General features: G+C 42.1%; 1 long non-coding RNA gene across 3 annotated transcripts in view; it reads left to right on the top strand.

Annotated features, from left to right (window-relative positions):
• LOC138743416 (uncharacterized) overlaps positions 1-18,678 on the top strand; it is a 66,754-nt gene that overhangs the window by 25,416 nt on the left and 22,660 nt on the right. For all 3 annotated transcript variants that reach the window (XR_011344869.1, XR_011344868.1, XR_011344870.1), the window contains one exon: positions 5,807-6,061. This is a non-coding gene — a long non-coding RNA (uncharacterized lncRNA). The remainder of the gene's footprint in view (positions 1-5,806; positions 6,062-18,678) is intronic.

Raw genomic sequence — 18,678 nt, 5'->3', positions numbered from 1 at the left:
TGGTCTAATTCTCTTTGTGCAAGGTACAGCGTTGACATACATTTACAAAATATTATTGTGTATAAATGCTGTATGTCTATAGTGCATTTGTACTAGTGTCCATATACAAACTCACAAGAGATGATAGATGAGGGGGGTCCAGGCTGTGAGAAAGAAGGTGAGCTGCCATCTTTATTACGGTACTTTCATTCTTACGATGTGCCTAAAAATTCAGTATTCAAAATATGGCCTTAACAATCTGCTCCCTGGGTTAAGACAAAGACGTTTTCTTGTACCCTTCTGTAAGATGTTGATGCATCCAGCTGTGGGCCAGATTGTGCTAAAATAGAGAGAAAATCTGCCAGTGAGTATCACTATGGATCCCATTGCTAAAAGCATACCCTGACCTGCTGATTGTGAGTTGTGGACCTGAGGCTTAGTGCTGAGCATGAAAGAAAATAAGAAAGGATAGAATTTGTAGGGTTATCTGATGGGGATTATTCTTATGAATGATGGGAGAATAGTAAATTGAGCAGTCATTCTAATGATTAGATATGATATTTTGAGTCATCTAATACTGGCTAGATATGTACAGTTAACACCAGGGAGCTAAGAAACATTGATGTATTGAGGGACTTTGTATTTCATAGCTCCCTGAAAATAGCCACATAGGTGGGTAGGGTAGTGAAGAAGGTGTATAGCTTGCCTGCCTTCACAGACAGAGCTATTGGTATAAGATTTGGATATTATTTTGCACTGTACATTGGTTTTGACCACACTTGTGTGGTGCAGTTTTGGTCACAGCACCAGAGAAAAGCTGTGTTTGCGTGAGAAGAGATTCACCAGGATTCTGCCTGGAATGGTGGGCTTTAGTTACAAGAAGAGTTTGGATAAGATGGATTGATCTCAGTGAACATCAATAAGCTAAAGGATGATCTTAAAGAGGTTCATAAAATTATGATTGTCTTTTTTTTACATGATTGGAGAGCGTCCAAACCTCCATGTGAATAGAGGACATTTCTCCTTCCATGGAACCATAGAACATTACATTACAGAAACAGGCCCTTTGGCCCATCTAGTCTGTGCCGAACCATTATTCTGCCCAGTTCAACTGACCTACACCCAATCCCTAGCCGTCCCATACCCATCCCATCCATGTACCTCTCCAAATTTCTCTTAAATGTTAAATTAAACCCAGCATTCACCACTTCAGCTGCAGCCCATTCCACATTCCCACCACTCTCTGTGTGAAGAAGTTCCCCTTAAACTTTTGCTCTTTCACCCTAAACTGATGTCCAATGGTTTGTATCTCACCAATCCTCAGTGAAAAACCCAACCTACATTTACTCTGTCTATCCCCTCATTCTTCTAAACTCCAGGGAATAAAGTCCTAACCTTTAACCTATCCCTGAAACTCAGTTCCTGAAGTCCAGGCAACATCCTAGTAAATCTTCTCCGCACACTTTCAATCTTATTGAAATCTTTCCCATAGTTAGGTGACCAAAACTGCACACAATACTCCAAATTTGGCCTCACTAATGTCTTGTACAACTTCACCATAACATCCCAACTCCTATACCCAGTACTTTGATTTATGAAAGCCAATGTGCCAAAAGCTCTCTTTACAACCCTATCTAACTGTGTCACTTCTTTCAGGGAATGTGTATCTGTATTCACCTGACCTCTCTGTACCACTGCACTCTTCAGTGCTCTACCATTTACCGTGCATGTCCTTTCTTGGTTTGTCCTTCTAAAATGCAACACCTCACACTTCTCTACATTAAATTCAATCTGCCATTTTCGGCCCATTTTTCCAGCTGGTCCAGATCCCTCTGCAAACTTTGAAAGTCTTTCTCGCTGTCATAACTCCGCCAATCTTTGTGTCTCTGCAAACCTGCTGATCCAATTTACCACATTATCATCCAGATAGATGACAAACAATAATCTCTTCAGACATATTTTGCAGAAATTTATGTTGCACGTTATCTACTATTAATCATCATTTATTATCTTAAATGTGCATGAGATTGTCTGATCTCAGAAGTAATCAGGCTCAGGACTGGTGAGTACTTGGAGGGGAGACTGCCTGGGAACAGCAGATCCTGTAGGTTTCTGTGAGGGATGCCGGACAAGGTGGCAACTCTCTGTCTGCCTTATGGGAGAGAAAAGTTGAAGAATTTCATATGTTACATTCTAAATGTAGTATACATGACAACAATGGAACCTTTACCTTTAGCTTTATTGGCTCACAGGACAAATTCACTTTGAAATAACAACTCAATTCCCATGCTGGTCACAAGTACCCCTCCTTTAGTGATATCAGGTGCCATGCTGATACGTGCATCCAATGAACATCTCAGCAGTTAACTGGCTTGATGCCACTTTCATTAAAGCAGCAAGTGGTACGTGTTTGTTGCAGTTCCTGCACTCTAGTGAGGCAAGGATTACTTTTGGATCATGCTTCCCTGTTCCCTTTCTCAGGATTCTTCACTTCGTCAATACAGTGCCTGCAAACTGGTCAACACCCTAATGTTCCTATTTTTTCAAAACTTTTGCTGAATAAACCACCAATCTCCACTAAATAACTCCTTTGAAAAATTGTCAGATTCAGCTGTGACAACAAATGGAAAAGTTATCATTTAACATTTATGAGAACATCTATTTCTTTAATGGCCATTACATGTTCACTTGCATCTGTTCCTAATTTGTCTGCACTCTTCTGAGCTTTTTTCGTATTTTCACTTTAGCTGTTTGATTTAATTATTATGAGTATTCTTCATATTCCTCCTTTGACACTATTTATTTTCATCTTTGTGTGTTTCAAACCTCTCAGGGGCAGTATGGTTAACATAGAGGTTAGCACAACGCTGCTATAGTGCCGGCAACCGGGGTTTGAATCTGGCGTTCTCTCCACGTCTACATGGTTTTCCCCTACCACCATTCAAAATGTGCCAGGGGTGTACGTCAATTGGTGTAATTGGGTGGCACAGGGTCATGGCTGAAAGGGCCTGTTACCTTTCTGTAGGTCTCAATTAAAAGGTTTGCTGATTCCCTCATTTCCTTGCATTTTTGTAAACATTGTCCTTCAGTTCACCACTGTCCCTTACCTCCGCTGTTGACCAGGATTGCTCAACTGCACAGGAAACCTTTGCCTTCTGTGATTATACCCTAGTTTTGAATTAAAGCAGATACTCCTTGAAATATTTCCCCTGTGTTTATCTCTAGGTTTATCCATTAACAATCTAACTCAACCAAAAACAGTGGTTTCTTCCTTCAGACTTTCAAAGTTTACCATTTTTAAATTTAGAACTTTGATTTGGCACTGACTTTTCCTCCCAAGTTTAATATAAAACTAAATTCTATCTTTATCATTACATACAACATTTTTCCTTCCCATCAGATTTTTAACTGATTCTGGATTGTTACTGAATTAGAATGGTCAATCCCCTTGCGCTGCGAGCAGTGTTGGGGGGGGGGGGGGGTGCGGGGGGGGGAGAGACGGGAATGGGGAGTCATTAAAGATTTACTATGATGCACTTTAGGTATGCATTCCATATTCTTGAATATTACACCATTCCTGTTTCTGAGGTTATGTGATCTTCTCTAGGGGAACACAATTATGCAGTTCTATCTTCCAGAAGGCTAAACCTAGTGGGAATTAGATTTCCAAGTAATTGCTGTGCATTTCCTGGCCACTACTACAGCAAGCTTAATGAATTTTAATTGATGTTTAGACAGTCTCGCTTTAGGTCTTCTAAATTCCCCAATAAAAATTATTCAAGTGCCTGAGGGTATTGAATTTTAATAATTTTTTTTCCAGGAGATTGCCCAAATCTTTCCTGAAAGGCCTAATTTTAGGGCATGACCAAGGTGAATGCAAGAAAGTACTTATACCTTGACCACATTGAAAACATTGGTCTGATATTTCTGATTGGGATTTATGTAACTTTTGTGGAGTAAGGTATAGCTGATGCAAGAAGTTATCAATTATGCAGTCCCGACATAAGTCAGACCAGTAAAATGGATCGATTTCTATACCCAAATCTGATTCCCACCTTTGTCTCGATTTATCAAGCTCTTGTTTAGGGGTTCCCACCTGAAGTAAGGAATATATTTTTGAAATAATTTTTTTGTGCTTTCCTTTCACTACACTGTGGTAAAGTTAGTACTGGACCTAATTTGTCCCTTAAACAAGATCTTAACAGAAGATAGCAGATAAAAAATGTATTCGATCATGCTTCAGTTGATGTGAAACCTGGCATAGTCCATGACAATTATATTGTTTCTGTAATCAGTTTCTCTGGCTTGTGCTTCTACAGCTACACCATTGTGACTGGTAGATCTTCAGAAAATTCTTAGTTGCTTTGTTGTTCTTTAATTCTAAACATTGAAAGTAGGCCAGAACAGAGGTGGGGGGGGGGGGGGGGGTGGGTGTGGGAGGAGTGTGGGGGTTCAGCTGGGCCAGTTGGCATGGGTCTATGATTTTTGAAGAGGCCTACTCCCCCTGGTAGAGACAAAGGGGAACTCTTTGCCTTGATAAAAAATATTCATATTGTAAAAACAGTCAAGTGGGGGGGTTCCTTAAATATTAATATTTGAAAGAACATAAGATGAATATCATTAAAATATAGATAAATAAATGCAGATAACTGAAACCAACTTATGTTCATAATTTATTATATGTTTCTTGTGGTGACCACACACAAATAAAAATATATATTTTTCCACTCTTCTCATGACTGCCACAACACTCACCGTGCATACACATCGCATGGGAACGAGTGACTGTGTCTGACAGGCTATCGAGCAATAACTCAATAGAGCCTGACTTCCCCCATCAGTTTCTTCGGGCTCATATACTTGTTGTGTTGTGTAATTGGTTTAAAATAGATATCTGCGTTGAGCTTGTGCAGCACCCACACACACTCACAACACAACATATCTTATTAAATTTCAGGAACCCTGGCTTTGACAGCAGATACATGTTCTCAATTTGAATAGTCAGGCCCATGAGTAGTTTCAATGCTTGTTGATGAAAGATACATTATTATGTTTTAAATTATTGTTTCATTATTAGCTTTGTAGTTTAGTGCTGTCTTTTGCATTCTATATATTCTTGTTTTTTTTTTGTTAACTGTTGATGCAAAGTACTTTTATGCCAATGTATTTTATATTATGTTAAATATAATAGAGTTGCAAAATTTGCGAAAATTTTCAAGGTCAATAATTATGCTATCACATACTGACCAATAGATTTTACAATATTGATAGTAATATTTTATTTTTAACCAATGTTAAACCAGTAAATAAGCAAAAAAAATTATACACTTGTATTGATTCTTATTTTATTGGTTAATATTATTACCGTTTTTATAAATCGTTCTAGTTCTTTTTTCTGTTCTTTTACTTGTAATTACTTCATGTACACTACATGTACATGTATATGCCCATACATAAAGCAGAAGTATTTAGCACTGATTACAAAAATACTTAATGAGTAGTATGAAAAGGGGCCTACTTTTCCCATCTGGCCTGCTAGGTCTATTACCAGCTTTGCACGGGCCTGATTGAAGGACAGTGGGGCAGGAGAGGGTGGAGTTTAACTCCCTCAATAAACAGGATAGGGAAGAATGCTGAGAGGTTCACTAGTTAAATATGTTTAAAGTGCGAAAATGAATCCTGCGCACACCTTCTTCCCACAGGTTTGGATCTGTCCAAGCAACTTACTCTGGAGAGACAGGTCTATTATTGTTGCACTTTAAGTGAGGTTCCTTTCTGGAGATTGGGAATAATTTGAAATGAATGTTTCTATTATGTGTTTTTGCAGGTTCTGAAATCTCAGCACTTGAACAGAGATGAGACATAAAGATGCCATGAAGAAGTCAGGAATCTTGATGTGAATGAAGGCTCACAGCTGCTTATTCATTTCCCTCTGGAAATATATTTGTGAGAGATTTATTTTGTTCAATTGGGAGGTGTTTATACAGAGAACTAGTGATGGAGCTGCTTTTAATTGGACTTTAGAAGAGAAAAAACCCTCAGAATACACAATTGAGGGATCATGTTATGGAGGCACATCCAGGTATGAAACAAAGAATGAATTCTTACATTTGCAGAAAATAGACCACCCAGGTAATAAAATACACAGACACTCAACTCTTGGAAGAATAATGCTTCTGATAGTTGAGATTGTCTTGTCTGTTTCACTCAGTCCATAGAAGGCTCACAGAAAAAGCCTTACTTTCTGTTCATCAACGAGTCATATTATAGCGATGCTTTTGGAAATCACTTTGTGTTTTTATTTTAAATTCTCATTCCCTCCAGAATGCTACCACAAACATGATAAAGCAAATGTCATCAAATTAACCAGGTCCACTCATCCATTGGAGTGAAGCAAGAAAGTTTGCAAATGCTGTGATTGTTCAGCTGTTGTACAACCATAAGGAATGTTTTGTGCATTCTGTGCAAATGTATGGTTTTTCAGTTCAGTTTAATTGTTTGGGTCCAAGAAACTGAAAGCCACCAAGCTATACTGTGTTTAATTAGGCAAGACTGGGGAGAGGTTCTCAATTTAAATATTTCTCATCGGCACTGCACTACAATGGGCACATCTGACAGAGGGAGTTCTGGAGAACAAGGAGAAATAAATATTGTAGTGCAGACCCACCACTTGGAAATCTAGTAACAGATACAGAATAAGAGATTCTTGTTTGCAAGGTGGTTCCGACTAGTTTACTCCGATAGGGATCCTGGCCAGGACTCAGGATGGAGATCCCAAGGACATGCTTCTTCCTCTGGTCAGGTGACAGACATATTTACCCTAATCCCATGCACCCACTGCCGAATAGTTCCTAATCTGGTAGTTCATTGGTCCAATCTTCTGCCGATATTTCTTCTGTTTATAATATGGGTTTGGTTGCTCTTTTGTTTGAGGATCCATGTTTATCTCCTTTGTATTTGTTTTGGAAAGTGGCAAGAATGGTGAGGTAAACCGCTGTAATACTACGATTGGCTGCTGCCAGCTGGACACGCCTCCTGAGACTGATCCTACCCATAACTCCTTGCATGCTCCCCATTCATCCTGCCATGATCACTTGATGAGGTTGATGGCTGCTCCAGTCTACAGTTAGTAAAAGCCTATCAGTTTCACAAATGTAATCATTTGTGGTAGTTGATGGTGCATCAATTTTATTAATTATATTTTTCTGAGAAAATGGAGCAATACCTGAAACCAGAGAGACTCAACATCGACCCTCAATCCTCTGATGCCCTGAACACATTCAAACTCTGGCTACATTGCTTCGAGGTCTTCCTGATGGTGACCGCAAATGCTGTTAACGCTGACGAGGACAACTGAAACTCCTCACAATTCGAATTCCTGTTCTTCCCAATGATCAACGACACCATGTGTACACTGAAGGTCCAGTATCGCAAATGAGGTCTATGCATGGCATCTCCTGGCCACCAGGAAGCAACGACCTGGTCAGTCAAGTGCCTACGGGCACTGCGGACATGCAACTGAAAACCCATGATGGCTGCCCAGAATGCAGAGGACCTATATTGGCTGGAATCCAGTCCAGCTATATAAGACAGCAACTCCTGGAGCAGAAGGTATTTGACCTGCAAGGGACGGTTGAATTAACGGTGACGCTGGAGGTGGCCCTCCAAAACTCAGATTACTACTCGGCCGCCTTTTTGCTGCCACGAGCGCCGCTATCTTAGGATCGGGAAATCATCCTGCACGTGAGCAACTGGTTGCTGACACCATCCCACTCCTCTAGCAACCTGACTTCCACTGTCATGGTAGGTGATTGCCCCAAATGCTACTTCTGCGGGCAGAGCAAGGACCCAAGGAAATGCTGCCCTACCAAGTAGGTGTAATATGCGAGGTGTGGAAAAAGGGGATATTATGCAAAGTTTGCCTGTCCGAACTGCCTGTGAAACCTAACAAACCGTGTGCGGACAGTCACCACTCCGGACAGCATGATAGGCGCCATCTCCTCTGCGGACCAACGACACCCCGTACAAATCACGGGGCCACCATTTTAAAATGCGTGGCCAGTGCCATCTTTTCAGGCCTCATCACAGCGGGGGAGCAGCAAAGGCAGCCATATTGGGAATGTAAGCACTCTTTGAACTCAGACAGCCAGTCTATACTGGCCTCCATCACCCTGAACCAAGAGGGACTACGTAAACTTGCCAGGTCAATGATGGACATTCAGGTAAATGGGCACATTACAAACAGTTTGTTTGATAGCGGGAGTATGGAAAGCTTTATTCACCCTGATTCAGCTAAGCATCTATCCCTCAAAGTGTGGCCAGTGAGCCATAAGATATCACTCATGTCCAAATCCCATACAGCAGAAGGCCATGGGTCCTATACAGTGACTTTGACTGTTGGAGGCACAGTTTACAAACACTTCAGGATCCTCGTCATGCCGCAGCTCTACTCCCCCTTGCTGCTGGAGCTGGACTTCCAGTGCCAACCACAGAGTGTTACATTGGAATTCAGTGGACCACATTCCCCCCCCTTACCATTTGCAATGAACAGTTGAGAGATGGCCCTCTGCGTGTGACCTGTGACCTCTCAACACTCAAGGTCAACCCCCCACCCCCACCCTGGTGTTCACGAACCTCACCCCCAACTGCAAGCTGGTAGCCACCAGGAGCAGGCGATACTGTGCCACAGACAAGGCGTTCTCAAGTAGGAAGTTTAGTGTTTGTTGGGTGAGGGCATCCTCGAGGCCAACAACAGCCTCTGGAGAGTCCAGGTGGTTGTGGTAAAGAATGGTGTAAAGAATAGGATGGTCATAGATTATAGCCAGACCATCAACCGATGCACGCAGTTCAATGTGTACCCCCTTCCCTGCATATCCGATATGGTTAATCAGATTGAGCAATATCAGGTAATCTCCATGATTGACCTGAAGTCGGCCTATCACCAGCTCCCAATCCACCCAGAGGACCACCAGTATATAGCATTCAAGGCAGATGGTCACCTCTACCACTTTCACTGGGTCCCTTTCAGCATCACCAATGGGGTTTCTGTTTTCCAGCAGGAGATGGAGTGCATGGTGGACCACTGTAAACTGCTGGCCACTTTCCCATACCTTGATAATGTGACCACCTGCGGCCACGACCTGCAAGATGATGATGCAAACTTCCTGTAAATTCCTCCGGGCCACAAGGCTTCTGAACCTTACTTATAACAAGGACAATTGTGAGTTCCAGACAACCTGACTAGCCATCATCAGCTGCTGGTGTCATTGGCCCTGACCCCGACTGCATGTGTCCACTACAGGAGCTACCCCTTCAACATACTCTCAGAATCTTGAAGAGATGCCTGGGTTTTTTTTTTCTCATACTATGGTCAATGGGTCCCCAACTATACGAACAACGCCCGCCCATTGGTCAAAGTCACCATTTTTCCCCTGCCAGCTGAGGCCTGTGCAGCATTTGACAGTATCAAGAACAGCATCGCCAAGGTAATGATGCATGCTATAAACGAGTCCACACCGTTCCAAGTGGAGAGTGATGAGTTCAACTTTGCCCTGGCTTCCACACTTAACCAAGTGGGCGGACCCATCACCAACTTCTCACACACCATCCTCAGCCCTGAAATTTGCCACTCCTCAGTCTAAAAGGAGTCCCAGGCCATCGTAGAGGCAGTACGCCACTGGAGGCACTACCTCACTCGAAAACGATTCGCCCTGTTCACAGATAAGCGCAGTCGCATTCATGTTTAATAATAAGCAGAGGGGAAAAATCAAGAATGATAAGATCCTCCGGTGGAGAATTGAACTGTCCACTTATAGCTACGACATCCTATAATGGCCTGGCAAACCTAACGAGCCCCCAGACGCTCTATCTTGTAGGACCTGTGCCAGTGCCCAAATGGACAGACTGCAGATTCTCCATATTAACTTCTGCCATCCTGGAGTGACTATGTTGTTTCATTTTATTAAAGTCTGGACAATGACTAAAAACTTCCAGGTCTGCGCTGAATGCAAACTGCACTTTTACCACCGGACAAGGCATACCTGATCAAAGCTACCTGCCCCTTCAAGCACCTAAGCATCAATTTTAAGGGCCTCCTCCCTTCATCCAACCAGAATGTCTACTTCCTAACCATCATTGATGAATACTTGTGCTTCCCTTTCGCCAGCCCCTGCCTGGTCTTGACCACGGCTACAGTTATCAATGTCTTCATGCTCTTTGGCCACCCCAACTTCATTCACAGCAACCGGGGGACCTCATTCATGAGTAACGAGCTGCAGCCACACCTGCTGGCCAGGGGCATCGCCACAAGCAGGACCACCAGCTACTCTCCTTGATGGGATGGTCAGGTGGAAAGGGAGAATGTCTGGAAAACCATCCTCCTGGTACTGAAATCACAGGACCTCACTGTTTCCCAATGGCAAGAAGTCCTTCCAGACGTACTCCACTCTGTATAGCCACAAACAACTCGCCTTATGTTTGCTTTCCCAAGGAAGTCTGTCAGGATCTACGCCACCCGCCTGTCTTATCTGCTTCAAAAGCACACCATGCAGTCTAAGAGCAATCCAGTGGTCGAGAAGATCCTCCTCCTCCACGCAAACCCCCAGTACGCCTACATTGCCTTCCCTGATGGGCGCAAAGACATGATCTCAATCCGGGATTTGGCACCATCAGGCGCCCCTCCGATCACTACTGACCACTAACAGACTCTTCCCCCCCCCCCCTCCCCCCACTGCTACCTTGGGGGTCCCTGAACCTGCTGCTGACCATACTACATCCCTGGCACCAGCACCACACTCCGCATCCCATCACCTGTTCCTTAAACCCCCCCCCACCAAAAATGAACTGTAACGAGTGAAGACACTAACCCCACAAGCTGCTCAAGACACCACAGCTGCACCCCAACTGTTATCACATTGTTTGCTGCAGCAGATGAAACCCCCCCCCCCCCCCCCCACAGACTTAATCTGTAAAAATGTATATTTGCTTCATTTTCTTTACTCCTCACCCTGCAGGACTCTTCTTAAAAAGGAGGGGTGAATGTGGGAAAACCACTCTTATCCTATAATTGGCTGCTGCTGGCTGGAAACGCCTCCTGAGACCAATCCTACTCATAACCGCTTGCATGCTCCCCATTCATTCTGCCATGAGGTTAATGGCTGCTCCAGTCTATAGTTAATAAAAGCCGATCAGTTTCACAACCTCATTCTTTTGTGGTCATTGATGGTGCGTCAAATGGCTAGAATAACTATGAAACCATTGATAAATGTCACAGTGGCAAATAATGATGCTCCTGCAGTATATACATTGAGGTTGAACTACATCTCACATTTCACTTTTGCATGAATTAGTGTTGCACCAAGGTCTTAGAATGTCAATATGGTAAACCTGCTGATAATTATTTTGGTTTTGTTGCTATGGCATCATGGTATAGATTTGTAATGCAAATGGTTGAATAGGGTAATTACAAATAATTTAAAACATCCTATTTTCAGTTCATCTTTAAATACTAATTACAACCTAAAGAAAACTGCAAAATTGTTGTTCCAGGAAGAAAGATCAGTGTATAATTGGATAGATTTTGCAAAGGAAAGACATGCTAAGACTCAAGGAACTCGTAATATGCTTTTTTCAGAACAGTCATGTGTTTATATATAAACGTAACAGCTGGCTCTGTGCCACAACAACAGACCTACATTAGTCACTGGCGTCAGTAGGGTGGTGACTGGCTGGCTTTCAAAAAGACAGTCAAGATGCTTTGTGAAAGAGCATTTGTATACACATTCATCTGCAAGAGTGAGAGATGGAAAAAAACAGGCATATCTCTTCAATAGTTAACATACTGTATCATGGAAAATAAGAACTGATCTGGCAGGAAAGATGGCTCTCTTAAGTTCCCCAGCTACAATGTACATCAAAATTTAAGTCAAGGCTGCAAACCTCAATTATATCCATGTCTGTAAAAGACATCAATTAAATGCATCTCACAGGCTATTTAGAAACAACAAAAAAACTATGCTTTCAATCATCCATTCTCAACCTCTTTTATTTTTGGCAATGGTCCCCTTAGTACTCTGCTCAAAGTTTATGTGCCCCTCCCCTGTGAAGGAGTCAAGTTTAGCTCATTTCTTCCATACTCCTACTGAATACATAAAAACCACTTTTTAAAAAATGTGTGGTGATACCACTGTTATGCTATTTGTTTCATTTGTACTCTCTCTGTGTGTATGGTTGGCCTGCCTCCCTGCTGACTAACCTCCCACTTGGAATTCCATAATGGGTATAAGAGGCTGTCGTCTGGTAACTTCCAATCTTTTGGAGTTATTGATAATTCATTTTATTCCCATTGGCAAGAGGTCCTCCTCGAGGCTCCCTCCTGTGGATGGCCATCAACATCACACTACACGAACATATGTTTTCCTTCCCCAGTAAGTCCACGTCAGGGACAACACATTGTCATCCTTGTTGATGCCCGCAGGACCAGTCCTGCTTCAGAGGCTCTGGCAATGTCATAAGACCGACCCACTGATCGAGAAGGTTCAGCTCCACCATGTAAATCCTACCACTGACCACCCAGTGAGCCCCACTACCATGATTGACCACTAAATATCCGAGCACCCTTCCTTGACCCCCGCCCCAGCTGCCCCACTCCAGGCACTGGACACGCCAACTGCCAACGTGTATCCCAATCGCCCAGGAACCAGCAGCTGAGCCATAGCTGGCACTAAGGCGGTCCCAGAGACAGAAAGGACCACTGGATCGGCTGAATTTGTGATGAACCCACTCCAGCCCACTGGAATTTCTTTTAAGAGGCGGTGAATGTGGTGATACCACGGTAATGCTATTTTTTTTTACATTTGTACTGACTCTGTGTGTATTGCTGGCCTGCCTCCCTGCTGACTAACTCTGTGATACTTCCCCCTTGGAATTCTCTAATAAAGTGATTATATCCAAGACTCTCCTCCAGTATGAACCTTGGAATCAGGCCAGCAACATGAGTGGACATGCAGTCTTATGGAAATAAAAGCCTGTTGTTTGGTAAATTTTAGTCTTTTGGAGTAATTGATAGCGTATCAATATGATTTCAATCCATGTGGTACCCCCCCCCCACTAAATGTGCTGTGGGCCCCAGAGGAGCTGTATGGCCCCTGTTGAGAATTGCTGCTCTAAATGACCTCATTGCTTAGTTGGAATTGAGTGAAACTACTTTTGTGTGAATTGACAAATTTATTAAATAGAAACTAAAAGAGAGCAACGAGAAGGCCTGAGTTAGCAATAAATGCAAGAGAGGAATATTCAAGTGTTTGTGATTAGGATGGATAGCTACTCAATGATTGGCTTGAACATAAAGGGCAAAAGAGCCTGTTCCAGTGCTCTATGACTAATATTCCAACCAGTTATACTCACTGGTAAACATGCAGTTTGACTGACTTCTAGTTTATGGTGTTTGTGACCAAAATTGAATTTCTCCCCTAAATCTTTTCAAAACAATATTATTAATTGAAAATACTTTAGACTCCACAATCTGGATTTTGAGCTCTGATATAATTTTAATTTAACTTTTAGTATAATTTTTTAATTAGACATGCAGCAGGTAACAAGCCATTTTGGCCCATGAACCCATGATTTATAGAGTAGCAGAAGTAGTCTGATAGCAGGGGCTGATGCAGTCTTTGTTGTCCATTGAAATTTACTGCCAACTGAAGTTGTGACTAAGTAATCTAGAATTGGGTGTATAATGGTTTATTGCCTCAGTCCTGACAATGCAATTCTGGTTCGCTTTGAGGTTGTAACTACGGCAGAAACAGATGCCATGTCTTTGTGAGGCTATCATTATAATGACAGACACCCCTACACACAAGTTCATTGGCAGGCATTCTTACACATCGAGATCAACCTTTAGACAAGTAGAGGAGGAGAGGGGAGGGGTTTTCTGTTGAAAAAGGTAACCACTCATTTGGGTTTCCATAGGCCAGTAATCTGACCTGAATTTCAGCAAGAAGTAATGGCTGCATACTTATAACGATATCCTTACAAAGACATGGGATTGATGCTGCCACATTTGCAACCTCAAAGAACTGCATTGCCAGTGTGCATTATGCTGACTGAAGCAATAAATCATTATGCCCCTGATTCCTGGAATCTAGAATTGGAGATTCAGCATTTGTAAGAAACAATGATAATTTGCCGACATTATTTCAATAGTTTAATGGATAGAATATATAATAAATATTTGTTTGCAAATGTTAGTTATCATAGTGGTGAGCTCAATCTGAGCAAGGAGTTACAACAAAATCAGGTTAGCTGATAGCTGCCCAGATGACGCGTTAAGACACGATGTTGGTGCTTTAAAAATAGCTAAAGAATTGTGACTATGTGTCTACTGCTGAGAGATTTTTCATGCAGGAAGTAAGATATCTTTGGAAGACTGTTAAATGTGAACCCTATGTAGGCAGCTGCTGAGAAAGCAATAAAGATGGTACTATTGAACATTGTCAGATCATTTGATTCGTGAGAAGGCTGGGGGAGCTGCATGGCCAGATATGAGGTTTTAATCTCCATGCACAATGAGACCACCAAAGGAATTATTGGCCACTGCCCAACTGCGATTGTGTGGTATGCCAGAAGGAGTTCTTTATATGTGTCTAAACAAATCATGGTACTCCTTTACAATGTAGTGGTACTTGAATCGATTTGACAATTAAGGATCAAAGCATTATAGGTTCTTATGCATTTTATTGGTTGATGGTTGTTAGGAAAAACATGAGAGTGTAGCGTTCGCGATAAGCGGGTGTGGAGAAGAATGACACACACAGCAACGCCTTGAAGTCCAGACTGGTTTATTGCACTGGTCGTCACTTTATATGGGCCCCAGGCACTGACATTAAGGCACCACGTCATTGGAGTGCCGGCCTGGGATTGGCCAGCATTCCCACCTCCGTTCACCATCTTCCTACTGTATGGGAGGTCAGCCAGGACACTGTGTTCATCGGCCATTTTGTGGGCCAGTCCGCGTCTCTGTACACAGGCCACTACAAGATATTACTGTTGCTTTATATTCAAAGGAAGCTAAGTACATTTAATTCTCTTTTGCCAGAGACCAGCAGAGAGAAAGGATCAGATCATTGTTTCATAATTTTCCATAAGTAAAGAAAATAAAGTTATTTGTATCTAGAGGATGTTTGCTTCTTAATTTAAAAAAAAACAAAAAATGCTTGAGATATTCTGCAAATTACATGAAAATTGTAAACATCATGAAAGTGAATACTTTCTGGTAATTTCCAATATTTATAATACTGATGACACAGCATTCAATTCTCCAAATTCATTGATTTAAATGAACTGCTGCTGGGTGTATCCTAAACCATCAGTGTTTACATGCAAAACATGGATTTATATGGTGCAGTACACAAAAGGAAGCTGCTGGATTTCTTCAGTACTTTTGTGCACTAGTCTTATTCACCTCCATTGATTTGCATGGTTTGATTTGCAACAACTGGACATTGTTCAACTTCCATGGTAGAAGAATATCTATTTGATCAAATATTTATCATACAATTGTATTTCAAATATTCAAGTCATCATGTTTATTGTCATCTGATTGTACAAGTGCAACCTGATGAAACATTGTTCTCTGGTCGCTAGTGCAAAAACATGCAGACACACAACCCGACATAACACAGATACAGACAAATAATACACATGCAAAACAAGTATTCTATCTATAATAAATAAATAGTGTTTTGTATAAATGAGAGTCTTGGATGTTTAGTGTAAGCAGTTCCTTTGGTTGTTCAGTATTCTCACTGCCCGAGGGAAGTTGCTGATGCACCTTCCCGACAAGTGAGGAGATGTTGAATGTCTATTATAGGTCACTAGTTAAGTGAACTCCAAGGAACTTGGTGCTCTCCACTCTCTGTACTACAGAGTTGTTGATGTGCCATGGAGGGTTGTTGCTCCTTGACCTCCTGAAGTCCATGATCATCTCCTTCGTCTTGTCCATGTTGATACTCAGGTTGTTACTCTCGGATCATTTCATGAGATTTTTCTCCTCTTATCTGAGGTGTTGTTGCTGATGAGGCCGACTATTGTTGTGTCATCTGCAAACTCAATGACACTGTTGAAGCTGGACCTGGTGATGCAGTCGTGGGTCAGTAGCATGAACAGGAGCGGGCTGAGCTCGCAGCCCTGAGGGGCGCCAATGTTCAGCATGATGGTGCTTGATATTCTGCTACTGACCCTTACAGACTGTGGTCTTTCTGTTAGGAAGTCCAGGATCCAAATACAGAGAGGGGTGTTAAGTCCCAGTGAGGGCAGTTTCTCCACCAGCCTTTGGGTAATGATCGTATTAAACTCCGGTCTGAAGTCAATGAACAGCAGCCTGGCATATGAGGTATCGTTTCCGGGTGGGCCAGGACAGAGTGAAGCGACAAGGCTATAGCATTGTCTGTGGAATGGTTTCTTCTATAGGCAAATTGAAATTGATCCAGCATCTCTGGGAGATGTGCTTTGATGTGCTCCATTACCATAATGGTGGAGGTCAGTGCTACAGGGTGGTAATTATTGAGGCCAGCTATTGTTGCCCTCTTGAGTATCAGGATGACGGTGGCTGTCTTGAACCCTATGTGAATGATTGACTGCTGCAGTGAGGTGTTAAAGATGTCCGTGAAGACCTCTGTCAATTGGTCTATTCAATCCTTCAGTAATTGACCTGGTATATTATTTAGTCCCGCCGTCTTGTGTGGGTTCACCTTGGATAGGGTTCTCCTTTCCCTGGCCCTTATTATTCCTTATTTTACAAATACTGGCATGTGTTTAAATTCTGTCCCACTGGAGTCAAATCTCCAAAGTAAGGAGTAACTTTCAATGCTCAGCTTAATTTTTCTTGTAACTTTCTCATCTATTGCCCTTAATTTCTGAAACGCATACAAAGGCACGACTGGAACACTGGGTGTTCAGAGGCAGTTTCAACCACAGCAATTGTACTCTTTTTGCCAGCTGCTTGAAGTAGATCTCAATAAATATTTTATAACTGAGACTTTCTCATCTTGAGAAGTTTGTTTCTGGGAAATTGTGATCACAATTCTAAATTGTCTATAATGCTGGTCCTAACAGTGCTCCAAGATTCACCTTGCAATGTGTAAGATGATAATGGAGATGCAATATATAAATGTATTCATTGTAATTCCATTGTACAGCCCACGAGTAAACAGTCTCTTTGAGGATGATTCAGTTTGATGGCAGAAGGAATTGGTGTTAAAAATTCTGCAAAGAACTTTTCTTCTGATTTGTTCTGTTCTTTGTGTAATGAGCCGGAGCAAAAAGTTGTTGTTGTTGAGAGATATTCTGGATTCAGAATTCTTCTTTATCGGTTTTCTTTTCCTGAAGAGGCACTGGACAGGGTGTGGGAACAACACAATAGGTAGGATTCAAGGCTGTGAGAGGACAATAGATTAAAGGAACCAAAACGCATTGCATCGTATGTGTTTAGACAAGTAGTTCTGCTGCTTAAGCATTTGCATATAAACATTGGCAAGATTGTGTCCCAATAAAGGGAGAAATAAATTACTTGGCCACTATAACTTTGCCCCATTGTGTCGAATATGGGGAAAATATAAAGTCGGTGAGGGCTGGATTAGTGTTGGAATTTGGTGAGTATTTATCAGCATGGATTCAGTGAGCCATACTCTGTCTCCTTGACCTGTTTGTGCATGGTCAGAAGTGTGTCCACATGATCAATTCAAGAATGAACCTTGAATGCAACAGTGGCAGAACAAAGGTTTCCCCACCAATCAACTCCTGCTGCACAATGCTTCTCCTACTTTGAAGGTGTACAATGAGATCCAGGAAAATGAGGACAATTGTATTTTTTTTGTCAGGAGCCAGCTCTCAATGAAGGCAGGCATTAGTGATAACATAGCTTGAGCTGCCTGAAGAAAGGATTGTTTGAAAGTCAACATTACAAACTTGGCACAGATCTCATGGTCAGCTGGGCAGCAAACCCTGCCCTCCTGCTTGCTTTCATAGAACATAGCTTTCAGATTTGGACAATAGGTAGTAAACACCCCAGAGCTCTGATAAAAAGTTGCTGCTAACATTATTGCTGCAATATCCTCCGAATGTGACTACTAGGAAAGGTCACTTCTGTCAGGTCAACATTCCTGGAATCAAGGTTCTAATGGCACTGTCATCTGCCCATGTCACTTACATACCTCATACCAGGTTCCCAAAATAGACGCTCTGTTCCAAGCTGGACAGAGGAAAAGATTCAAGGATACACTTAAAACCTTTGGGGGGGGAAAAAAACTAACATCCCTGCTCATTTGTAGGAACCTCTAGCATATGTTACCACTCAAAATAAGAAAGGAGCATTTGAGTTTGAATTGAGCTCCTTGTCAAGTGCACTTGGAAGCCTGTCATAAATGACAATGCATCACCTCCTAAATTACTCACCCTATCGAGTACATCCTACTGTACTTGTGGTACAGTCTGCCAGTCTCATTTTACAGCTATTACAGAACCCAGAGAAATCGAAGTAAATCATCCTTGACCTCACTTAATTGCCTGAAGATTGAAGATGAGAAGAAAAGATCCATCAAGAAGAACAGTTGTTCAATTAGAACTTCAACCTTACTAAACATAGCAGCAAGTCTTGAGCATTCATTTATGACCTGTGTAGGGGGGAAAGATCATAGACGTGAC

The sequence above is a fragment of the Narcine bancroftii genome, chromosome 9 (genome assembly GCF_036971445.1).
Source record: "Narcine bancroftii isolate sNarBan1 chromosome 9, sNarBan1.hap1, whole genome shotgun sequence".
NCBI classification, from domain to species: Eukaryota; Metazoa; Chordata; class Chondrichthyes; order Torpediniformes; family Narcinidae; genus Narcine; species Narcine bancroftii.
This window is presented reverse-complemented; position numbering and strand designations above follow the sequence as displayed.